Source organism: Lissotriton helveticus, chromosome 5_1 (assembly GCF_964261635.1).
Source record: "Lissotriton helveticus chromosome 5_1, aLisHel1.1, whole genome shotgun sequence".
In the NCBI taxonomy this organism is placed as follows: domain Eukaryota; kingdom Metazoa; phylum Chordata; class Amphibia; order Caudata; family Salamandridae; genus Lissotriton; species Lissotriton helveticus.
In genome coordinates this window covers 1,313,938,697-1,313,965,119 of record NC_136065.1, presented here as the reverse complement: position 1 = coordinate 1,313,965,119, position 26,423 = coordinate 1,313,938,697, and the positions used below count along the sequence as shown (strand labels likewise).

Sequence of the window (26,423 nt, the reverse complement as noted above, 5' to 3'; positions counted from 1 at the left end):
TACACTGCAAGGCAGCACAAAATTATGCGGCAAGGTTGATAAATTATGTGTCAAGAAAAGATCAATTCTGCGGCTTTATGCAGCGCATTTTTTAAATAGTATTACTTCTCTAATTTGTCATTTTTAGGTTGGCCGTCGCATTTTTTCCATTTATTTGCTTTAGTAGTATCCCCGTCACGCCCCCTTTAGATGTTTAAAGCTGTGTGCCGCTATTGCCACAAAAGTAAATAAATAGAAATATATAGACACCACATTTCTTTTCCATTTATTTACTTTTATAGTGATCTCGGCACATTGCGCTTTAGCTTTTAACTTCTAAATCGGGGCGTGCGGCGAAAACTACTAAAGCAAATAAATAGAAAAAATGCATAGGGTGCCCGCCTTTTTACAATGAATTAGTTGTGTAGAAATTGTTTTCAAACAGGCGCCGAACACGGTTCATGTTTTAATAAGGTGGCTGCGCTGCCCTCATGTATTATTTATCAACAGAGTACCTGACGCCCTTTTATCATGGTGGCCGGCTGCCCTGCTATTATGTGTTGTTTTTCCACACAGTCCCGGACGTGCTTTATGTTTTAATACGGCGGCCGACAACCAACGGTAAGCAGCTGGTGGGCTCTACGCTCACCATAACTCTGTTATATGGCTGATATGAGTACCTGAACTTGTTACAAACTCACTTTTCTGTGTGCGACTACTTTCTTGCTATTCCATTTAATGTAGGCTTGTTTATTAACTCTTCAATGAGTCTGTGTGTGTGTGTGCATGTGTGTGTGTGTCTGTGTGTATGCTTGCGTGTGTGACATTTGCAATGCAATAGGTCTCGCATTTGCGAGAGTTTCAGCAATTGCGATTGTAAATGACAATGCCATTTAGTTATGTTTTGAATTTTAAAAATAAAATAAAAGGCATTGTCATTTACAGTGCCAATAGCTTAAACTCTTGCAAATGTGGGAAGGACTGCATTGCAAATGCTTGTTGGAAATGGGCCCCTCATACACGTTTGCGGGTGTCATGCTTCATCATCGGGCTTGCTCCTCATCATGCCAGTGCTGCAATGCCTGACGGGCACACTCAAGGGGGCTCTTTTTCAGAGATCTTTGTCCAAAGCTGTGATGGGATGTGTAAATTAAGGGCCCTTAGTGTAGATTTATGAAACATAGGTGTTGATGTGGTGATGAGTAACTTAAAAAGGCTAGGCAAGTCTCAAATCAAATTTTAATCCTTGAGTATGCTTGACTTATCAAAAATGTGATGTCACCAGTGGGGACAATGATCCCTGGTGACCTATAAGGTCAACATGTTTCATGCCGTCAATTAGTCAAGATGTGATCTAGAGCAATTCTTCAGGACCATAACATTTATAACTAATCTACTAAGTGTCTGGGTTGAAGGATGCAACAAGTAGTGTCAAAACACTAAGTACCCTATATGTACACCTGCAGGATGTAAAGTCACTGACCTGGGGAAGGTACTTACGAAAATAAGTCATAATATAGCACCATACTGTGCAAACAAGTGACACATACATAAAACATATAGGGGTGATTTCATACACTGTGGTCAAAAGGGGGAAAAACACTCACCCAATGAGGGTGATGTCATCCCCTCCTTCAGAGAAACACTGAGATAAACGATAATATTTATAGCCTGCTGTTGGAAAGTAAATTTGAAATTGAAATTTTGTAAGTGAGCCCAGGGGGAGGAGTAATAACTTCTGTTCACATGATGGAAAGCCAAAAATCCAGTACTCACGTCATCCATTTGAGTAATGACCTAGCCCTTCTCATGTGCCTTGGGAGTGAGGACCTGGAGGTGCTTGTTCGGTTTATAAATCTATGCTATCCAGCGCTTTCCAACTGTTGAACTCTCTGGAGTGGGAATAGTAATTTTTACCCTGACACTATCCAACGCTTTCCCTAATGTTGCAATATGTGGAGTAAGTGTATATATTAATTTATATGTAGATGTTTAATTAATTTCAACATTATATGTATTAGTCATTATTTTTAAATATGTTTTAATATTTATATCCATAATTTTTTTATTGTATGCATTATTTACTTATTTTTACACTATTTAAACATTTTAAAAAACAATATTTTTAACATTGATATTTTTGACACCAATATTTTTTTTTCTCCATATTTTTGACTTCGATAATTCTGTGTCGATACTTATGTAGGTAAATTTTCTGTCTGTCGATATTTTGTCAATTGAATTGACTTAACATCAATGCAAGTCCCTCTGATTGCATTGACTTAACATCAGTGCAAGACCTCTGATTGCATTGACATAACATCCATGCAAGATCTCTGATTGCACTGAGTAGAATTTTTGGCTGCTTTTCATAATCCTATGCCAATGCATTCATATCGTTGTTTGGCAAGACATACAGGCCCTCAGATCCACGTTTCCTTTAAGGGAATATTTATTTGTGATGCAAAAGTTTATAGTGGGGAAACAAAGCAAAGAGATGCAATGTACTCTGGTCATCAAGCATGGGTAAAACTTCTATTCCTATTTCTAAAGGTAAATCAGTGTTTGAAAGTTTTTGAATCAAGAGCACTCCCTAAACGTTAACAATAACCTGGTAGCCAGATTTGTTTTTTGTCTCCTTGCCCTTCGTAAAAGATCCTTCTAACAAGTAAATCATGCCAAAGAAATGTATTTTTGTGTACTTTGAAGCCTAGACTAAAATGACTTGTCGCACTTGGGGAAGGACACCAGTATATATTTTGGACAAAGTTGCAGAGAGATTTCTGAATTTTGCAGTTTGGACTGTCACCCACCTGTGTAAGTGGAAGCTTGTCACAGAGATGCTCGCAGAGTTCTGCTGTGGCGTGCAATCAAGCACAAAGTACCTTGTAAGGGCCACTCTCAAGCGCTTAAATGATTCTGTATAGTTGGAGGGCCTGTTCTAGCTGAGCATATACTAGTTCTTCTAGCTCCTTTTATACGAGAAAAGTTAACACTATCCACTGCCTTGGATTAAGAGGTAGTGCTGTGGCAGACAATCCTTCCACTTTCATGGCTCAAATATTTTGGAATGAACTTTCATTACATAGCCATTTTATTGACTGTTATTGAACTTTTAGGGAAACTCAGAAGGTCCTTTTATTTTTCTGGTTGCTGAACCTCCACCAGTCATGCTACTGTCAAACCAAGGCCCTGTCACAGGCATTCACTGGGTCACTAGTATCAAGAAGTCAAATGTTCCTCTATAAATGCTTAATCAAACTAAGGGGGTCATTATGATGACGGGCGGACTTAGTCCGCCCGCCATCATACCGGGACCCGGGACCGCCCGCCATAAGGGCGGGGGTTCCGATCAGGGCATTAGGATGCGCCCGCCACACAGGCGGGCGCATCCTGTATATTTACCATTGCGGCGGGCGGAGCAGAAATCTACACATAACCAATCCTCAACCTGCGCACGGACACCCTTGCACTCTGGTGCAAAGGTGCCTGCGTTGTCGCTAACTTGTTAAACTTAGTGCCATCGCAGGGGGAAATGCAAGGCTGCACCACATTCTTGTAAATATGGTGCAGCCTTTCGTTTCTGAAGTTGCGGAGCGAGTCGTTAAGCCCAGGAGGCTAACCACACGCTCCGCCACTTCATTGTACATATCCCCCAGAGTATCTGCACTTCTGTTTCTCCATTTCAAGCACTGTCTGGTCGGTCCTCATCATGAGTGCCCCCAGCCTCGGAGTCCCTGGTTTGGTGAACATTGAAGTCCTATCATCCACGGGTAATACTGAGAAACAGCATGTTCACCAAGCAAGCAAGAAAAGCCAAAAATTGACTATGCATCATTGAGTGGTCCACAAGTAATTCTTTGAGGCATAATAAATTACATTAATCCAAATGTGACAACAGAGCAGGAACAAATTATTAACCTGCCGGCACTGCAATTTTAAAATAATGCATTCCAAAGTGTATTAGCACAGATATAATCCTGGACCGCCATCTAGTGGCCGCACTTAAAATATATGGTAAACAGTAAAATAATGTGACTGTAATCTTATACTTAAATATAATGAATGGTAAACAGTAATAATGCCTACTAATATTTGGTTCAGCACACAGTAAAAGGCAGGTGTATGCTGTACCGGATAATAGGGGGAACATTGAATAAGCACGCCATTAATGTTTATTCACCTGCCTTTTAACATCTATCTCGCTGAGTGCAGGCTGCAATATTAGACCACCAATGTTGAACCAGACACAGTTGTTGCATCTCGCCTACAGCAGATTCCTGGAATAAAAGTGTCAAGATTTAGTATCATATCACTAACATTGGCGACCTAAAGAAAGGAAGAATGAAGGTCACGATTGAAGGAGGTGCCTAGATGCACTTGCCCGACTCTCAATAGCAGCTAACACAAATTCTTCAAAGTCGGACACGGACTCAGGCACGCCACCAATATGGCGGTCGCGCCGGTCCCCCGCATCCAGTGGGAGGCTGGCCGGCGCCGCGCACAAGCGGCTAACAAGCGCTTCCGGTTCATGCGTTTCCAAAACATCGGGTTAGCCAGTCACAACGCTTGCCAGCATGGTGGGAAGATGTGGAGCTCACAAGTAACATAGGCTAATTAGAACTGTTTTCCATTCTGGTGGCACTGGTCATCTGGCCAGAAGAACTGAAAAAACATTCTGTGGTGTTCCGGTCAGATAACATGTCAGTAGTGGAGTGTATTAATAATCAAGCTGCAAAGTGTAAGATGATCCTGCGTCTGTTGAAAGAGATAATACTGCTGTGCATGCAAATTAATATGATGTTTAGGGTAAAACATGTGCCAGGAGTATTGAATCATGCCGCTGATGCACTCTCTCGCTTTAAGATGCAGGTATTAAGGTCTCATCACCCAGAAGCTGCAAAGGACCCAACTCCTTTCAAAGAACAGCTTTGGCAGCTTGGTGCCCCCAATTATCGGACCTTGTGGCAGCTAGCCTAGCACCTTGGATCAGGAGGGCATACGAAGGGAATTTGGGGGTTTACTGCTATTTCATGAGGGAAAGATGGGAGGAGACATGGCATGATACTGGGGCAGTTGTTACCTATATGAGAGAAATGTAAGACAAGGGGCGCTCAGTGACATCAGTAAGGTGGCATATTGCAGCCATTTCTTTTTTTTAAAAGGCAAAGGGCAAAGGGGATCCTACTGGCTCTTTTATAGTGTGGAAAGCTTTAAAAGGGTGGCAAGCGGATGTAAGGCGACCAATGGAAGTCCAAATGTTGGCCACACTGCTGGATGTCCTGCAATAAGTGTGTAACTCTACAGATGAAACTCTTCTGTTTCAGGCTGCCTTTTCTTTAGCATTTTACTGCGTGTTCAGGATTGGGGAGCAGGTGGCAAAAAATTAAAGGGCTTGGCTGGGGGGACTTCAGTTTGAACATGTACAGATACAAGGCGACTCCTTATTAATATCAATATCCATGTCCAAAACTGATCAAGAAGGCAGAGGGGAAGGGGTAATGTTGTGAAGGGCGGAAGGAAGCACTTGCTGCCCCATCGCCAGGCTGGAAGCATTCCTGGCACACAGACAAAGGGTGTGGGGGGCCATTACTGATTCCCGCAGACGGTACACCGCTCACTACTTTCCAGTTCAGAAGGGTCATGGGTATAGCCATGCAGAAAGCCGGTTTAGATCCAGGCAGTTTTGGGACCCACTCTTTTAGGATGGGGGCCACCACTGAAGCCGCAGCTAGGGGGTTTACTGGAAGTGAGGTGCATAGGATTTGTAGGTGGTCCTCAGATTGTTATAAATGCTATGTGCACCTGCATATGCTCTAGATTTATGGAGGATTTGGACTGACAGTTGTTTTTCCCTTCATGGTTTGATTTGCAGTTCCTACGCCTTGTATCGCTACATGCCTCATCAGTTGCGACAAACTGTCACGCAGGAAGAAAGCAGGCAATAGATCATCATCCCTCAAAGCACGTTGCAGAACAGCTTCATGCCTAGGAGCATGCAGATAATGTTGTCTGGATTGTTGGTCATTCGTATGTTAACAGATTTCAACGGTTCTTTTTTATATATACCTACAAGTTTAGAGCACGGCAGGCAGGTGCAAAAATCTCTTTCTACGGGTAGGGCGGACTGCGTTTTGCCCAATTCAGGAATCTGGTGACATGCGCGCTGGGCCAGAATCAGGTACCCCTTGCAGTTTTTATTTAGCATTTAGGAGGTAATGACCTGGTTCACCTAGGGAGGAAGAGGGTAATGGAGACCTTGCTTTCGGAGGTGGGGTGGTTGGCGAAAAGGTGCCCCGAGGCACTGATAGTGTGGTCGCACATGATTCCTAGATTCCAGTGGAGAGGAGGTGAGTCCATGTGGGCCTTCAATCACTCAGTAAAATGGATTAACTATAGGTTGGATAAATTGTTTAGGTCCCTGAAGTTGTGGTCAATAGGGCATGGGCGCATTAGGGGGGAACAATTTTTTCTGCAGGATGGCATCCACCTTTCGAGTCTGGGTATTCATACAAAATATACTGGCATGGTTAGAAAGGACAAAGAACAAGGCATGACCTCCTAGTAAACAGAGGGGGGAGGCCAAATAGTCGGGCAACTATACTGGCCTGTAGCGGTATGATCATAATTGGTGGGCATAGTTTACGGTTCTTAGCAGGCATCACCATTGTGATGCCCGAGGGGGGGGACAGATGGTCTCTCATAGAACTCCAGGGGCAGTTACAACCGGTATGCTTGAAGGGTGCGGGAAAGGGAAGTCTCGATTCCACTAGGCTGATTGGCCAACCCCCGCACGCGCATGCGCTCAAGGGCGCAAGGACGCATAACTGCAACGACCTCTAATGGAGATAATGTTGAGGGTGTAGGGGGTGCCTGGGGGGAGGTATTAGTCAAGCAAACTTGGCCCCCTGTGCAAGGTCACTCCGGTAGCTTGATCTGGATCTGGGTCCCCCGCATCCGTTGGGAGGCTCTGCGGTGCCGCGTACAGCAGTGACGCAACACACTCAGACTCCTTTCACCATCACTGATTGGCTGGTGGCAGCATGAACCGGAAGAGCCTACAAGCGCATCCGGTTCACACGTTTCCAAAACATCGGGCTAGCCCCAAGGGTTGTTTGAATTAAAGGGGGAGGGGGACTCGACAGTACTAGACCATATGTGTTGTGCAGAGACTTCCACAGCGGCGTACACCACAGAAAGCTAGGTGAATTATATACTTGGGGCTATAACTAACACCAAGACTACATTTCAGAAAAAAATCAACAAAGTGGCCATTGAAGTCTGATTGTTCAAGAAAGACCAAAGCAAACTTGAGCAAAGCTTAAAAGAAACTGAGGGGCTTATTTACAAGCCCCTTGCACCGCTGCTGCGTCACTTTTAACATTAGGAAAAGTGACTCAGGAGCTACGCAAGGGGCTAGTAAATAACGGCCACATGCATCAATATTGCTTTTTGCAAATTCTTATTTGCGAAAAATAAGGAATCGCAATTAAGAATTCGCAAAAAGCAATGCATCAAAAAATCGCAAATATTTTTGCGATTTCTTAAAATTACTTATTTGCGATTTACAATTTGCGAATCGCAAATAAGGAATCCCTTTACATTCATTCCTATGGGCCTAGAGGCCCATAGGAATGATTGGGAAGTCATTCTCATTTTGCGAATAGCAATTTGTGATTCGCAAAATGAGAATGCAATTTCAAGGGTGCAGGGGGGGGTCCAAAGGACACCAAGCTGCACCCCTGAAATTTGACTTTAAGTACATTTTTCACACTCACATGCCCCAAGGGCATGTGTGTGTGTAAAATGAAACTTTGAAAAATGCACTTTTGTGCATTTTTCAAAGTTTTCGCAAATTACCATGAAGGTCAACTTCATGGTAATTTACCTCTCCCTTTTGCGAATTCGCAATTTTTAAAGTGTCATGCATTGCATTTAAGAAATCGCACATTGAGATTTCTTAAATGCAATCGCAATTTAAGGGATCGCAACATAATTGCGATTTCTTAAATTGCGAAAAAAACAACCCATGATGCACCCCAAAATTGTAAATTGCATTCGCAAATAGCCGAATTTTGCGATTCGCACCGTTTGCGACTGCAATTTACAATGATGCATGTGCCCGTAAGCCCCTGAATTTTACCTCCATAAGCTACATCCTACTGTGGCAAATCTATAACAGAAAATGTCACGATTACAAGATAGAATAAGCTATCTGGAGGGCTGTGCTCATGGCTCAAAATGGCAAACATGCTGCAGGAACATCTGCATAGTACAAGACTATGCTATATACTCTGTTTACAAGATGTCTATAGAGTGATGAAAAAGATCAGAATATTCTAAGTAAAACATTATCAGACCAAAACCCAGTATTAGTTGAATAACAATAGAGCCGGCAACTCACTCCTATTTCTTCCTGGCAATTACAAATAGCAAATTTGGACAATGAAGTTTACAAATCCACTCTACAGGAGAGTCTGGATTAGTACATAGCAATAAGCGGTGGAGCATCCAACAGGTTAGCGGAGTGAGACGCCCTAAAGATAGTTATTCGCGGAATATCTGTAAGTTTCTTCAAGACAATACTCAAAGAAACATTAGCAGCGAAGCCAGACAAAAAATATAGGAACGTGAAACCATAGTAAATACTTCTTCATCCCTTACACTGCTACAGGCCAAGAAAGAGTACAATGTGCTGTTGGGCAGGCGACGTTGTATTGATTATAGGGCATGCGTCAGAGGCGCACCTAAAGCCAAATTTGAGGGGGGCTACAAAACATTTGGGGGGGCTGATTCTTCCAGCAATATGCAGAGTGGAGATGCAGGGACTTTAAGAAGGGGTGAAAACACAACAAAGCTTTGTTAGCAAGTAAATGGTCTTTTAAAGACCTGTGAAGTACTCGGGTTGGCTGTGTGTGTGCCCAGAAAGCTGTCTCAGCCCGGGCTTACACACATAACGGGGGTCGGAAGCCCTTTGAGCCCAATGGGCTTTGCACGCCTGCCATGCGTCACACGAACCCACACCCATGCTGACAAAGCAAGGAGATTGCTGGCCAGACTACTGAGAAATGACACCGGACACCCTCCAGTCACAGCCATAAGAAATTCCCTGGGGAAAACACCACAGTCGCAGATGGTCATTACCATGGCATTTACCACATATTATTCCAAACCGTACAAAAACAAAGACCAGGATACGTGAAAAAAGATTGCCATCTTTTAAAAATATAATAAGCTGTGCCATAAATGTTACAGCCAGAGGGGCGTGGCTTGCGCGCCGGCGGCAGAGGACGGCTTTCCCGTGAGCTCTGCTCTGGGCTTAATCACGGATGCCGTGAGGACCTTTTCTGCCGTTTTTTGAACGGCGCTTTTGTGAGAAGTTGGCCTGGTATATGATGCTCACTAGTTCTAGTGATCACCTTGTACCATGCCAAGCAACCCTTATGGTGCAGGTTGTAAAGTCAACCTTATAGACGAGCTATCCTAGGGGTAGCATGGACTAAGCAGTCTTAGGCTAAACTCTGTAAAGGCATGTGAAGCAAGCTGTTTTACCATACACAATCCCTTGAATACCAAATGAAAGGACACCACACAGATATATATTGAAAATATATATGGATTTATTACTACAAATATCCCTGATACTCTTTATGAGCACAGAAGCAAATGCGTTAAAACAAAACACAGTTAAAATACACAAAAGTTGCACAATTTTGGATGAGCCCTAGGGGCCACCTAAACCATATACTAAAATAGTGGTATAAGAACCACTATGGGGAAAGTGAAGAGGCCTAGGGCCTGGGGAATCGCTGGAGCTGTTCGGGACTAACAGTGAAGAAGTCGGGAAAGGCCCGCGGGACTCGGGTGCAGTGTTTAAAGTGCACGCACTCACCAATGCAAAGTCTATGGTGCGTAAAAAGTACAAAGTTAGTTAGAAAGGAACCTTCCGAGTGACCTAGAAGGATGAAACTTTAGACACAGACCCTAGAGGTGTGTACCAGTGTGGGGACACCGGCGGAGCTGAGTTACCTCACCCACAGGAAGCGGGTGCATAGGGTCGAAGTAGTGTCGGGTTTCGTCACGCAGGTCGATGGTGCTTGGAGCTGAAGATGCTGCAGGCGGCTCGATGTGAAGAGTTACGGTGGATCCAAGGGTGGATCTGAAGAGGTGAAGACCTGAAAGCAGAGGGGACAATGTTCAAAGTCACTAGCCAGTGACCACCGTGGAACCAGATTGGAACCAGGCAATGTCGGGTGCAAACAGGCGTCGAGGTGTAGCTTCTGTCTGCAGCCACATGGACACGAGGGGTCGAAGACGTCCAGGAGTCGGTCACGAGCTGTCCCACGCAGGCTTCTCGCTGTTGGCGGTGTCGGCAACTTGATTGAAGCAAACAGGCCTTGACTAATGCAAGCCACGCAGGAATCAAAAAAGGCTTGTTACTCGGACCAGCAAGGTCAGAGCAGGGGCTCCTTTTTACAGGAGCAAGGGCAAGTCTAGAGCAACCAGACCCGCAGTGAAAGTTGTAGGTTTCGTTGCCAAGATGGCCACTAGCCGCGTGGCAAGTGGACGGTTAGGCGCGTCAAGTGGCACGATGCAAAAGGGCCCCACGCAGATCGTGGAGATGCTGGGGGGCTGTTCTTCGATGCAAGGGCTGCTCGAGGTTGGGGCTTCTCAAACCCCAAAGCACAGCGTCGAGGGTGCCTCTGATGCTGCGCAGTCAGCGTTTCGGGGGTCTTCCAAGATGTCCGGTCCCACGTCTCTCGGTGCCTCCACGGGTCCCTTCTTTGCAGGGACTGTGGATCGGGCTGTGAGAAGTCTGGGAGTCTGGGTCTTGTCAGGCTCTGGGCTCGGGCTCCGTTGGGAGGCGGCGGCAAAGCAGACGTCGAGTTGCTGGTTGGTGCCTGTGTTCACAGGGTGGTCACTCCTTGGCCACAAGGGAGATTCTCTTCCGTCTTCTGAGCAGCAGAATGTCGAAGTCCAGTCTTCTTCTGTATTTCAAGTTGATTCAGGATGATCTGAAGTCTCAGGACACAGCTCCCACTCTTATTCGAATCTGGGGGGCCGGATCACCTACTAGGTCCCTCCTCTGGGTGGAACCAGGAAGGGGGGTGGTTACACCCCCTTTCCTTTGTCCAGTTTCGCGCCAGGACTGGGGCTGGAAAGCCCCAGCACCGGTTTGAACTGGCCTATGCACAGGGACACCTTGTGTGCCCCAGGAATGTCTGATTCTATTCAGCCCTGTCCTACCCAATACACAAAATCCTGTCTGGAGTGGTGCTAGCACCTCCCCAGGCAGGAAACCCTTTGTCCAAGCTGCCCTCGCTGGAAGGACTCCCAGCAGCAGGAGGTCAGACTTGTGTCTGTGGTGGCAGCATCCATTTTGAGATGCTAAGGCTCTGTTTAACTTTAACCGGGGTTCAGGCTAGGTACATGTCGTGTCCCTCTAGAAGGGTGGAATGCTACCCCCGTCGCCGGAACTGGTGAGGGGGTAGTATTCCAATTCGTATGACACCTTACTCGACATGTTTTGATAAAGCCAAACCTAAGATAGCATTTAACCGCGAGGTTCATAATGCACTTAAGAGTATATGGTATGGCAATATCATGAAACAGCTAAAGGACATGGTTCCGAAAGCTGTAGACAGGCTCAGTTCATGCCAGAGCACCATCTCACATATTTCCAAGCACTCTGCCTCCAGGATTGATGAGGCCTTCCATAGGAGTGACTGATAGGAACATATGTGTCCATTTTAGGTTAGGTATAGGCATACTACACCTAAGTAAGGGGTGGCTACACCGACTTACCCCAGCTGAGTGATCAGCCAGTTGTGTCAAATATGGAGGCCAGGCCAGGGGTGGCACAATACATGCTGCAGCCCCTGGTAGGCCTTGGAAGCACCTATGCCCTGGGTACCTGGGTACACTGTTACAGGGGCCAATAAGGTGAACCAGTTACAATTCCGTTATGCACCTAAAGTACATGGGTTACAATTTAGAGAGAGAACAGCAGGCTGTGGGTCTGATTAGCAGGCCCACAGCCACATTAAGTCATAAACCAGTGAAGCAAAAAGCAAAAATTTGGGGTGACCATAGGATAGCAGACCCTACTCTCCTACAGCTTTCAGCACACAACAACGTCGGAAGGTGGGCAGACAATAATGGTGCACTTCTGCGGGTTATTTAAGCAGCGGAACGGCGAAGTTTTAAATCGCTAATGTTAGCTTGTCTCCTCCACGGATGGCCGCCATTTTGTTTGTTTACATCGTGAATGCCTTCCTACATCGTTTTTTCAGCATTGCTTCTATACTCAGGCGCTAATGACTCAGGCAATAGTGTTATGTCACTTTTTTCAATCTAGACTCGTTTGTAAGTGCTCTGTATGGGTCTAATGCACTGTACCTGTCGAGTCCAGCTTTCATTGCAGTTCCTCTGAGGAATTTTGGCCGCCATTTTAGAACACCTCCATGTGAAGAGCTCTGTTTCTTTTTGATTACCCTAAAAATTTACACGCTCTGGAGAGGTTACTTGAATGTATTTGCTGGCATGCAGACCCATCGCCTCTTATCTTCTGGTGTTTCCTACAGACATTTTGTTGCTGTTTTTGCGTATTATATCTGAGGAGACCCTAATGTCTTTTTGAGTCCTGCTGGGTTTTGATCTAAATTTTGCCTCTTTCGACGCTAATACCATCAATGTGACATTGCCTTCGCCTTAACACCTTATTTGTGGACTGGCATTGGTAGACGCACCTTTTTTGTGCAGTGTGGCTTGTATCACCAATATGTCATATGTCTTCTTCTTGCCCTTTCCAATCCAATGAAGACATCAGCACTCAAGGGTAGTGCATGCTTTTGACTGTTCTCTATTTGCCGCCTCATTTCTGCTGCACTTGGTTTGCACCTCTTACTAACCAGCGTCTCTAAGCAAGTGGATGTTCATATTTTTATTGTGACCTGCTGTTCAGGGTGGTGCCCTCATACGTTATTCGTACTACTGTGTGGATCCCTGACAGGTGTTCAATATCATGGCAAATGTCTCTACTTCACCAAAAATGTCACAGACTGGAGCTCAACCTAAGAGGCCTAAGAATAACCCTCCTTCCCCCATTAACTCTTCGTCTAATCCTGTCCTGGATTCCATCCTTGAGGAGGTGCGGGGTCTCCAACCTTTTATGACTGCTACTAATGCAAAATTACAGCAAATTGAGGAGCGTTGGGTGGTCATGGAGGGTAAGGTTTTGAGTCTGGAACAGCGTGTGAGCGATATCCAGTATGTATCCACTAAAATTCCATTGTTGGAACAAGAGATCCATAAACTCAAGCTTCATACCGAGGATTTGGAAAATCGTAATCGAAGAAATAATCTACGCGTTTATGGTGTTCCGGAAAATTTGGAGGGTGTGGACATGGTATCCTTTATGCGGAAATTTCTTCAGGAACTTTTGGACCTTCAACCATCGTCACATCAGCTTAATATCCAAAGAGCCCATCGTCTTGGCCGTATGAACTCCAATTCCTACAAACCACGTGGCATCATCATGCTGTTCCTGGAATTCACGGAGTTGATGACTGTCCTGAAGGCCGCCAGGATCAAACGTCGTCTTCAGTGGTCTGGTCATAACATCTTTATTTCACAGGATCTTTCATCGGCTACGAATGCTCGGCGCAAGGAATTCTTGAATCTTCGACCGTCGATGCGTCAGCTGAACATTCAATATGGAATTCTGCATCCCTGCTTCTGCAAGATCACGCATGGTGGCCGTACCAGATCTTATAATGATCTGCAGAAACTTCATGATTATCTCCTGAGTGTCTCTCCTCCCACTATGGACACTTCTAACTAATGTTTTTTTCTCCATGTTTTACTCTCTATCGTTGTTTTTATTTTTTCTACTCTTTCTGACCTCTTCTAATCCTTTCCTCTCTTCCTGACCTCCTTTTTGAGGTATTATCCTCACATCCTTGTGTCTTTTCTATCTGTAAAAGTCCTTTTCTTTGGTAGCTCGTGGGTTACGTTCTCTCTCTGGTGTATCCTCGCCTCAGATGTTTTGGTTGCTCTCTTTTTTTCCGATCAGGCCTTCGTGCCTTGATCTGTTCATTCTCTCTCTTTCTGTCCTTATATATTATTCCTCTTTTTCTCTTCTCTTTCTCCCTCTCTCTTTTTGGTTTCTTTACTCTGTTTTCCAGTCTCAATGCTATTCTAGTCCTAAACGATCTCTACCTCTGTTTTTGTTTTTCGTAATGTCATCTCTCTTATTTATGGGTCTATTTGGTCTAGATATTGTGAGCGTTTTGGCAATCCACTTTCTCACTGGTATTTTTTGTCTTCCCTTTTGTAGTGATCTCCTTGCCAAGTGTCTGATCCATTTGTTGCCCATCCTCCCCTCCTTCCAACATGTTTAACTTTGTCTCTTGGAACGTTCGAGGTCTTGGTCATCCTGTCAAGCGTGAAAAGGTATTGTCTCACTTATCCAAATTTCATTCGCAGGTTGTATTTCTTCAAGAAACACATTGTTCAGATGTTGAATCTCTTAAGCTCAAAAGACATTGGGTGGGTCAGGTTGTGTTTTCACCTGCTGTTCACAAAAAAGGAGGGGTTGCTATATTGTTTCATAAAGCCTTAGATGTTCAGATAATTTCTTCTCAAAGTGATAGTGAAGGGCGTTGGGCAATGGCTAAGGTTGTTATTCATAACAAGACAATAGTATTGCTTAATATATATGGTCCAGTCCGTCCGGATCCAAAATTTTGGAAAGATATCAAAGTTCTAATTGCTTCCATAGATTGCCCAGATTTCATCATTGCTGGTGATTTTAATCAATGGATAGACCCTTTTTCAGATCGATTATCCTCCAGTAAGTTTCAACCGGACAAGTCTCATAAGAGTTTTCCATCTGCCATTGCTTCTCGCCCTTTATATGATTCATGGAAAGTATGTAATCCTGATTTATTAGAATATACTTTTTTTTCTAATGTTCATCACACACGTTCGAGAATTGATTACATCATGGTTAGTAAGTCTCTTTTGCCCTCCATTCAAAAATCAGATATTGGTTCTATTTTTATTTCTGATCACGCCCCTGTCTATACTACCCTGGATCTTTCTCTTATTTCCTCTAAATTTAGTCGTTGGAAATGTAATTCTTTTCTTTTATCTGATACCATTTTTATGAAAAAAAGTGCAGAGTTTTTCACTGAATATTTCTCCTTTAATAATCCCTTGGACACCTCTATTCCCATCACTTGGGATGCTTTTAAGGCTTCTTTTCGAGCTTTTACTCTATCCTATGTCGCTTCCAAAAAGAAGCTTAATAAACAAAAATATGAGGACCAGCTGAAAAAAATTAAAAACCTTGAACACTCCTATTTTACTTCTAAATCCTCCTCTGCCCTTCAGGAATTAATTCTTGCCAAAACTGATCTTAATAAAATTATTACCAATGAAGCTTGTCACACCCTTCTCAAAATCAAATCTAAATTCCATGGTGGCCAGAACAAAGCAGGGAAAATGTTGGAAAATTATTTAAAAATAAAATCAGAACGTAAAACTGTTGGTCTCATCTTCAAAGACTCTATCAATAAGTTAGTCACTTCTGATGAAGATATTGCTGAAGTATTTCACAATTATTACCAAACCTTATATTCTGATGATACTCATCCCTCGGAATCGAACTTAAAAACATTTTTTGAGGGCCTTCCGTCTCCCCCTTCCCTTCCGGTAGACTTTGCTCTCCTGGAGCGGGAAATTAATCTCCAGGAAATTACTACAGCCATTAACTCTCTTAAAAAGTCAAAAGCCCCTGGTCCTGATGGTTTACCTGTTGAGTTTTATTCCTCTTTTCATTCTTTTTTTGCACCTAAACTTCTTCAATTATTTAATTCATTTATTTCAGATGCCAAAGCCTCTGGATCCTTTTTGGATGCTCTCATTGTCATTATCCCCAAACCTGACAAAGACCACTCACAGTGTAAAAACTACCGCCCCATATCTTTAATTAATTATGATTGTAAAATTTTTGCTAAAATACTTGCCTCTCGTCTTGATTCAGTTATCCCCCGCTTAATCAATACAGACCAAGTGGGATTTGTCAAGGGTAGACTTGCTGCTGATAATGCTCGCCTCTTCTCTAATGTCATTGCTCATAGTAAAAATGTTAATGTTCCATTGGCAGCCTTATCTCTAGATGCTGAAAAAGCTTTTGATCGCATTAATTGGCAATATATGTTTCATACCCTCAAGTGGTTTGGTTTTGGCCCATTTTTTATATCCTTGGTTAAACTCCTTTATTCCTCCCCTCGTGCCAGTATATTTGTTAACAACCAATTTTCCATATTTTTTTCATTAAATAGAGGCACAAGACAGGTTTGTCCCCTTTCCCCTTTGTTATTTATTTTATGTCTTGAACCTTTTTTAGAACGTATTCGTTCCAACCCTGGTATTAATGGAATAAAACTTTCCTCTGTAGAAACTAAGTTATCTGCATATGCTGATGATGTCCTCATTTACATGTCCAACCCAGAATCCTCCCTCCCACATTTTCTCGATGAAGTGCATCTGTATTCCTCCATATCAGGTTATAAGCTTAATCTATCTAAAACAGAGGTTCTTCCCCTTAATCCAATTTGTTTTCAATACATGTTTAATAATACTGATTTTGCATGGTGCCCCTCCAAAATCAAATACCTCGGTATTTGGTTTTCCTCCTCTCTAAAAGATACCCTCAAATTGACATTCGATTCTCTAACTAAGAAAATTCAATCCCTTCTTCAAATTTGGTCCCCCTTATTCCTTTCCTGGTGGGGTAGATTGGATACCATCAAAATGATGATTACCCCTCATGTTCTCTACACTGTTTCCATGCTTCCATTTAAAATTCCTAAATCTTATTTTACACGTATTAATTCTCTGTGTATAAAATTCCTTTGGAATAACAAACATCCACGAATTGGGTTACATAAGTTAATTCGACCCAAAAATGAAGGTGGTGTTCGATTTCCTGACTTTAATTCGTACCATTCGGCCTTTTTGATTAAACAATCCTTCTCCTTGGCATATGACTTCATGGATAATCCGATTCCTAAGTGGGTTCTTGTGGAACGCTCCCTTTTGAAAGAATTTTCATTCCAGCATGTTACTTTCATGTCAAATTGTACGTTTTTATCTAAATACCCTATTTTGAAATACTCCCAAGCTTTATTACAAAATGTCTTCTTCTCTACCCTATCCCCTCTTCAATGTTTTCTATCCTCTGTGGTGTGGTACAACAAATTTCTTAGATACAAAGGCAAATCTTTTTACTTTAAACACTGGAAAGAAAAGGATATCCTCTTTGTACATCAATTTTTTATTGGTTCCTCCCTGATTTCCTTTCCAGTATTGCAAAATATGTTTCATTTGCCTGCATCGTGTCTCCTTGAATATACTATTATAACTTCTGCAAATCAATCTTATTTGTCTTCCCTTTCTTCTACTGAGCCTTTCTCCTCCTTCACCCCTACCACTCCATTGTATCCCCTATTTTCTACTCAATTACCTAAAGCTGCTCTAGTTTATTTAACTTTGTTATCTACTATCTCAGATCGTCCTAAATCTAATGTAGAGACTGTTTGGGAGACTGACCTTGATGTCTCCTTATCTATTGCATTGTGGGATCGATTATGGTCTAAACTTTTTAAAGTGTCTGTTGCTGCACGCGTTACGCAATCTTTACTCTTTATTTATCATAGAGTTGTTATTACCCCGGTTAGTATTCATAAATTCTCTCTTGCTTCTTCACCTTTATGTTGGTCTTGCTCCAAGGAACTGGGTACCCTTAAACACCAATTATATGATTGTACCCCTGTTTTATCTTTTTGGACTGAAATATGGAATATTTGCATGCCAATGTTTTCTCGTTCTTCTCAATTATCTTTTTTAAATATATTTTTAGGTTCTTTATCAGATGAGATGAATATTGATGTATCTTCTTCTGCTAAATTATTAGACCTGTTTATTGCTCTTGCATTTAAAGTTATTTTATCGTGTTGGAAAGATAATTCTAAACTCTCTGTCCATACTTGGTGGAACTATATTTGTGATGAACATAGAATTGCTATCGCATCCTCTACCTCTGTCCCTCTAAAAATTAAGTCTGATCTATTATGGCTCCCTTTCACTTCTTATCTTTCCTCCAATCCTTTTCCCCTAACTCGTACTATTAATCCCACATGATATGTCCTTCTCTTTTCTTTTTCCTTCTTGTTTTCCCTCTCCTCTTCTCCCTCTTTCTTTCCTTTTCTTTTCCTTTTTCCTTCTTCCTTCTTTACTGTCCTTTTCCCCCTTTTATCTTTTCTCATATACTTATTTTGATATGGTCATGGCTTTTCACATTACTTCCTTATGTATTTTTACCTAATTACTTATGCCATGTTTCTATACTAATTTTAAATTGCCTAATAAAAATTTCCTGAACAAAACAAATGTTACAGCCAGAAACAGAATAGCAGAAACGGAAGGCCTGCCATCTGAATTTTACTATGCCGTCTCTACTTTTCCGACATTCAAGCTGAAAAAGGTAAATAATGTTTCACTGGAGGTGGGTTGCCTCCCAGCTACTATCAGTGAAACCTGGTCGCTGCCTTAACCAAATAAAGACACAGACCACTGGATATGGCATTGTCTCTTCCATACAGGGTCTTTGCCACTAGATTGATGCCACGTATGCCCAGGTTGGTTCACATGTTCGAAAATGGTTTAACACCTGAGCGTAGCACAGCATTAAAAATGAAGTATCTCCTTAATGCCATACTTGCTTTGGATATAGAGTAGGCCTTTAATGCTTTAGGACGGGGATACTTATTTTTACCACTATGCAAATTTGGCATCAGTAACCATGTGCTCCAATGAATACATTTACAATACACTCCACCAGCCACCAGTGTCAAAATAGGTGGTTCGATCTTGCAACAATATAATATTCAAATTGGGTCGTTGTAGAGATGCCCACTGTCCTCCATTTCATTTGTGCTAGTAGTGGGGCTGAGAAACTTTCTGAAGCTTTACGAAAACCTGCCACAAACAGGGTCAGACTGGGAATGCAAACCGGCCCTGGCAATTGAGTCGGACTGGCTACTGTGGGATGGCACTGCACGCGGAAAATACTGCAGTTGCTTTTTAGTTACAGTTGGCCAATATTGCAGCTATTCTGAAAAACTGGACCCCAGTAACAAAAAAGGCCCTCCAGGTGTCCAAAACCGTGCTCCACCCTGGCAGCCACCCTGGGAAACACCTGGTCTCAGCACAAATTGGGGTATCCCATTCAATCAATCAGGGATTTGTAAAGCGCGCTACTCACCCGTCAGGGTCTCAAGGCACTAGGAGGGGAGTGTGTGCAGTTCTGTTGGGGTCATTTGAAGAGCCAAATCTTGAGGTCCTTCTTGAACTGGGGCAGTGTGGGGCTTGGTCAGAGGTAGAGGGGAGGTTGGTCCTGTTCTTGGCAGCTAGGTTGGGGAAGGACCTTCCACCCACTCTGTTCCTATAGAAGCATGAGATGGTAACTACGGTGAGGTTGGCTGAATGAAGTTTTCTCTTGATGACGTGGAAGGAGAGACAGTTGTTGAGGTCTTCTGGTCCAATGTTGTGGAGGGCCTTGTATGCATGCATGAGCAGCTTGAAAGTTATCCTTCTTTCAAAGAGGAGCCAGTGCAGATTGCAGAGGTTTTGGGTGATCTGGTTGTGCCTGGGGATGTCAAAGATTAGTCTGGCTGCAGTGTTCTGGATGGTTTGGAGCTTTCGAAGGAGTTTTTTGTTGATTCCTGCATAGAGGGCATTGCCGTAGCCTAGTATGCTGATGATGAGGGCATGTGTGAGTGTTTTTCTGGCTTCGCAGTGGATCCATTTGAATGTTTTATGGAGTATGCGGAGGGTGTTGAAACAGGCTGAGGAGATGACATTGATCTGGTGGTTCATCGTGAGCGATGAGTCTAGTATGATGCCGAGGTTAAGTGCATGGTCTGTCGGGGTGGGTGGGCTTCCGAGGGAGCGGGGCCACCAAGTGTCATTCCAAGCTGATGGGGTAGAGCCGAGGATGAGAACTTCTGTTTTCTCTGAGTTGAGTTTCAGGCAGCTGTTCTTCATCCAGGTTAGGATAACTTTCATCCCTTCTTGGAAGTTTGTCTGGTGATGTTGGTTTCTTTGGTGAGGGAGAAGGTGAGCTGGGTGTCATAAGCATAGGAGACGATTTTGAGTCTGTGGTTTCTGACGATGGTAGCAAGGGGGACCATGTAGATGTTGAAAAGGTTGGGGCTGAGGGAGGATCCTTGGGTTACTCCGCATCTGGTCTCTGTCCGAACTGAGAGGTAGGATGGGAGTCTGACTGTCAGTGATCTGCCTGTGAGTAATGCGAATGTCCAGTCTAAGGCCTTTCCTCAGATCTCAGCATCTTGGCGTCTGCTGGCTATTGTGTGTTGGGAGACGGTGTCGAAGGCTGCTGATAGGTCCAAGAGGATGAGGGCTGCCACTTGGCCCTGGTCAAGGAAGGCACGGATGTCATCAGTGGCAGCGAGGAAGGCGGTCTTGAAACTATGGTTGCTGCGGAATCCAGATTGGGAGATCGTCCTATAACGTTGTTGGTTTGGATGAAGTATGATAGTTGGGTGTTGACTGCCTTTTTGATTCCATTAAGAGATGGAACCCACTCACTCTATCTCCATGCAGATGATATGGTAATCTTTATGAAGGATGATATGGGGAAGCTCATTTCCATCTTTGAGGTGCTTCACATAATGGAGAAACTGGTAGGACTGAAGCATATCTGTCCCAAATCCTGTATGAATCCCACAGAAGAGAGCACCCTTTAAGTTCATCTTACTCATAGGCAAGCTACTATAACATAACAGTCATACCTTCAGATACTGGGGGATAAGGGTGTACCATAAAGCTAAATACACTTTGCTGGACAATGTGGGTGTCTTGATTGCTTCTTTGAGACTGCAAGTTGCCTTTTGGAAAATATTTTCTTTTGCCCCAATGTGTCGAGTGGCTTTGGCAAAAATGGTTATGCTTCCCAGACTGCTCTAACACATTGTTAATCTAGCATAGCAGGGGCCATCAGCTATCTTTAAGGACTGAGGCAGAGATATGGGGTCATAGTAAGAGAAGAGTTGCACTGTCAAAATTAAGTTCCCCCCAGACAAAGCAGGGCTGACCTCAGTTATGGAGTTAGAATACATTGAACCCCAGCTTCAGTGGTTAGCATGTTGGCTAGCTAGGCACTAACACCATCATACAGATTGGTAAACTGTTTAATATGTAGTTTGATAAACGTACACGTGCTGGCTCACTCCCCAAATTACTGAGGGATGTGTTGCACTGTTGGAATGTGGTTAGATGAAAGACACAGAAAGACATCCAATATGCACCTGCTATACCACTAAGAGTCCTCCCTCAGGAAGTGATGATTTCAATATTAAAGCCGCAGAGCATTGGGAAAAAGCAGGTATATTTACAATTGTTCACCTATTTGAAAATGGTCATCTTCTTTCATTTGACTCAATTATGAATAATTTAGGGTTACACAGCGGTCAATTCCTAACATGCAACAGCCTTACTAAAGCCCTCAAGGCAAAGTTGGAATATTATAGATACTGAACCTGTCACGCTTGGACCCATTAATCACTTGGTGATATCGAGCCCTACTAAAAATTACATGTCCCAAATAAGAGACAAATGGAACAATGATCTGGGCAGGTGTGTCAACAACAAGGAGTGTGGTGACCTAATGGCTCATACCCGCAATATTTCTAGAAGTGCCCCTTTTAAATATATTCAGTTCAATAGCTCCTGACACGCTGCATAAGACACCCGAATTCCATATGGGGAACCCAGCGATGTTCATAAAACGGGACTGGTTTATAGCCTGTATTTTGGTAATGCCCGGTCACATTCGAATATTGTTTGCAAACAAGACGTATGGTGACGCTAATCATGGAGCATGCACATATATATTTAATCCTGAATGCTGCCTACTGGTAGAGTTTCCTCAATTGGCAGCTGGCAGGATCACCTCCGGGTTTCTAGACCTCGCTCACTTGTGAAATGTATGATTGCAACGCATTAAAAAAAAAAAACACAAGATCTTCCCCTCCCACCCCTGGACCCCCCCATAAACGGACAGAAGCTGAAATTATTTTACTACATCTAGAAGAAATTAAGGGCCTTAGGAGGATTCCAGTCTCAGACCAATGAGGCGATTTTTGGGCAAAGTGGGTGTGCTTAATTTGGGTAACACATTGCCCGCTTGAAACAAAGCAGTTTTCGATCCCTGTATTATATTGCACTAGACAAACTATGCACATAAGCACAATGAGACATGCAAAGCAGACATGGCCCAGCAAATGACGAACCCGCGTGTTAATGTTATGTGTTAGTCTACTTTGGTACCCGTAACCTATGCCTACACTACAAATCTTAGTTGAATGCCTATGTACTTATGTACTTTAGTTCCTTCATCAGATGTGCCGTCTCAATTTGAACCACAGCAGAATGTTTTACTTTAACATTGATTAATTTAACATGTTTTAATGCCCCCTTTGCCATTTCCTGAAAAAGCACTTTTTGACAGTCCCGTCTTCATTTCTTCAAGTTAATGACACATTTGTGGAATCCTGTCCATCCAGTCTGACATGGATTTTTTTCTCGACTTGCTACATTCCTTGAGCTCACGGAGGTGTTTTGCAGGCAGGACGAGAAATGTTAAAGGTGACTGTGTGTTGACTTGTTTTCAGATTATAAACTACCGTCTTGATGAGCAGTAGTGCACAGTGCTAGAATTTCTCATGGTCAAAGAAGAATTTGATTCCTGAGGCAGGATTAACATAATTGCCCCATAAACTTAAGTGCAGAATTTTGCATCACAGTTGGACACATTAAGTGAGAGCTGTCTCCGTGGGTCTAAGGAGTGTTTCAAGGATTGTCTGGTCATATCCCTCATCCCAATAATGTTTTCAAAGACTGCAACCCCTCCTACAAGGTAGTCTTTGGCTGCATTTCCACGTCACACTGTACATAACCATTTAGAGACACTGACATGTGATGTATGTTTCTGCAAAGTGAACCTGAAAAATATCCATTCAGGTGCCCGCAAACACCCTCACAAGACAGAGTGTTCTTCCACTCAAATGACAGTCTCGTAGGTTCACTCATGGGTTACATGGCCGATCTACACACAAACGCATAGCAAATGTTGTTTTATCGCCCCTGAAAAAGTCAGGGGGGCTAACGTTTGTGGAAAGAGTGAGAAGAAGGACACACAACTTGTGAACACAGAAGGTCAGGATGTTGTACTGAAGCCGAGATATAAATCCCTCACTCAGTACATTCTGCATTGTAAAACGAGCATGCAGGGAGGCCCTAGGGTAGCATGAACGGTTCTCTTGCAACACTCTCCTCAGCTTGTTGACTCATGCTGCACCATCTCAACTCCCAGCTCAATTCTCTGCTCAGCAGGAGCACTAATCCAAATCCCAGCTGCTGGGCCAGGATGTGCTTCATCATAGATCGCCCAGTTGGCAGGCATTGGTGCAGAGTTTTCAAGTTATCATTGACATTTATCAGAAGAGCCAGTCCTCAGAAACAGGCAGTGCTGGTGTATGTGTACAGGGGTGTATGAAAGGTTATATGGGGGTGTGAGTGGGTGCATCAGTCATTCTGTGGATGAGGTCAGTGATGTCATTTGAGATGTTATCAGTGATGGTGATGTCAATGACTATGTCATCAGTGATGTAATAGTTGTGGTCAAAAGCAGTGTGGGGGTGTGACTTATAGTTAGCTCAGCTTACTATAACTACTGAATTTTACTGGTTTTGTACGAGTGAAACCTGAGCCTAACTATAACATCCCTGTAACCTTTGTTTTTTTCAGTGAATGCCTATGGTTTTTTAAGTAGCAACGGTGTTTGTAGAGTGGTAGAGAAAGGGGCTGGGCCTCTGATCAGCTCTCAAACATCATGTTGTGTAGGACTTACAGAAAGTACGAGGAGGGCTTCTTGGCCCAAGGTCCCTTAGCATCCAAGAGGACTTTATTCTCCAACCAACAGTGCACCAGGAGACGCGTTTGCAGAGTGGTGGAGATAGGGGGCATGGCCTCTGAAGACCTCTTAGCAATCCAGCTGTGTGGGACTTCATCTTCCAACTAGTAGTGCGCCAGGAGGCGAGTTTGCAGAGTGATAGAGAAAGGGGGCGTGCTACAAAGACCTCTCAGCATTCCAGCAAAATGGGAAAAGGCACTTTTTGGGAACCCCCTTTTTCTCAGCCCCCACTTAACGGATCACCCCGAAGCTTCCACAGCACGACAGAACTTACTTTGACACTTTTATATATAAATATAATAATAGTAGTTATTATGTAATGTGTGCCAAAAACATTCATACACCACTACAGTGTAAGCATCAACTTTGAGTTTATTACCCCAGTACAGAGGTATACTGGTGTTAGAAAATCTTCCTTTTTTGCCACACAGATTACAAGTAAAAATTATTTTATGCAGCAAAACAACTCTCTCAGCAGTTACAAAGTCTCACATAGAGGATATTACCTCAGTAACAGTGTTACGCCCCTGAAAAACTTCAAAAGCACTAGGCCTTAAACATCGTGGCTTTCTTCAACTGGTTCAATACTACTACCTAATTCAATTCAATACTACAACCCTAATATCACTTCAGTCTACATCTGCTACTACATTGCCTATTTCCTCTTACAAGAAAGAATGACAAAGAAGGAATTATTTTTCGGCACAACCATCTAAAATATGGCATGCTCTTCCCTTCCTCTCAGGCAGGATTACAATCCTTAAAGCTTTACAAAATCCCAGAAGACCATTATTTTTTAGGAACTCGAATTTCTCTGAAGTGGTAGAAGTTTTGAATAGCTACAATCATTTTAATACCGGAACACCCGGTGGGGTAACAGCTGCGCTCCATTAATCATTACATAACATTACAAAACATAACATAACAAGGCATAACATAACAGAAAAGCTTTCCAAAGAGTAGAGGAGAAAATAAGCATCCGTCTTTGTATGACTGGTTAAAATCGGAAATAACTCACAAGAGCTGATTGCCTTTTCACAAAGAGTTTCTTAGACAGTCGTCTTCAAAGTGTGGGTCACACCCTGCTGGGAGTTGTGACTACACCCTAGTGAGGTACATGTCTGACAATTAAAGTTTAGTTTAGTTTAGCATTTTTTGGCACTAAATGTCCTTCATACAAGATCAATCAATACATATTAATAGTTTGAAAAACTTTCATAAACCTCATTCAACTTTGAATTGGGCAGTATGCCTATATTAGTTATTGCAAGATCACTGTAGTGGTTATTGAGTAGCATGCATGCATCGAAGATTCTTCCCAAATGCACCCACCAGGGCCGGACTGGCCATAGCAGGCACCAGGCGTTTCCCCTGTGGGCCGCTAGGGTGGGGACTGGTTTTGGGCCCCTGGGCGGCCGTTTTTGTTACCAGGGGTTTTTAATATCGGCCCCCTGCACAAAATCGCCCAAAACCGGCCCTCGCAAACTGCTTAGCAGCACTCCCCCCTCCAATGGGAGGGGGGGGGGGACAGCGGAGCAGTTTGCCAGGGCCGGTTTCTGTTCCCAGTCCGGCCCTGGCACCCACCCTCCTTCGTCAGCCAACGAGGAAACAGAAAACTATTTTAGTCTTGTTGTATACTTCACAGCATTGTTTAACGAGTTTTCTGGATATAATGATTGCATTATTTGTGGTCCTTTGATCAATGTTGCTCAGTAAAAATATCAGAGACTCTGCGTTCACGTCAAGGATACCTTCTCTACAGCCGCTGGACTGATATTAGATTTTCTTAAGCTTGAATAAAGAGGGCAATGCAGAAAGAAATGGGGCAAATGTCCTATTGACATCTCGAAAGGCTTCATTAATGTAATACCATTTGTTGTCCCACAAGAAACATGTCACAGATAGCTCAATCAGGTAGGATTTTGCTTTATAACAAACACATTTTACATTTTGGGAGCTTTGCGCCAAAAATTCGGCATTTTGTAAACTGAACTGAAAATAGCTCTCCATGTCACATTATCGAGGTTCCTGAGTCAACTTCTATTTTGTGCCGGCATAAGCATTTTCAGCATTGTATTTTGCCGCATTCAGGGAAATCTCCCTAAGGTTGCAGATTTTTCATGGTGGGCATGCTTGAGCAGTGATTAGTTGGTTGCTGTGATCTATTTCCTCCTACGTCTTGGAAGTCATATTTCCTCCCTGTGCTTGCCTCATGTCTGACCAGAAACTGAAGATCAATCAAACAATCAAGTAGTTTGTTAAGCGTGACTACTCACCCATAAGGGTCTCAAGGTGCTGGGGGGGGTCGCAGGTTCCAGTGCATCAAGGAGGGGGTCTGTCGAATAGCCAGGTTTTTAAGTTTCTTGCAAAGATGGGGAGC

General features: G+C 43.3%; 1 protein-coding gene across 2 annotated transcripts in view; it reads right to left on the bottom strand.

The window, feature by feature from the left end:
* The window catches only part of LOC144755342 (uncharacterized), a 124,144-nt gene that overhangs the window by 59,909 nt on the left and 37,812 nt on the right, over positions 1-26,423 (bottom strand). Inside the window, exon 2 of one of the 2 annotated variants that reach the window (XM_078644151.1) lies at positions 4,163-4,259. The exons of the other annotated variant lie outside the window; for it this stretch is intronic. The gene's annotated coding sequence lies outside the window, so the exon portion shown is untranslated. The remainder of the gene's footprint in view (positions 1-4,162; positions 4,260-26,423) is intronic. 2 annotated transcript variants of the gene reach the window in all.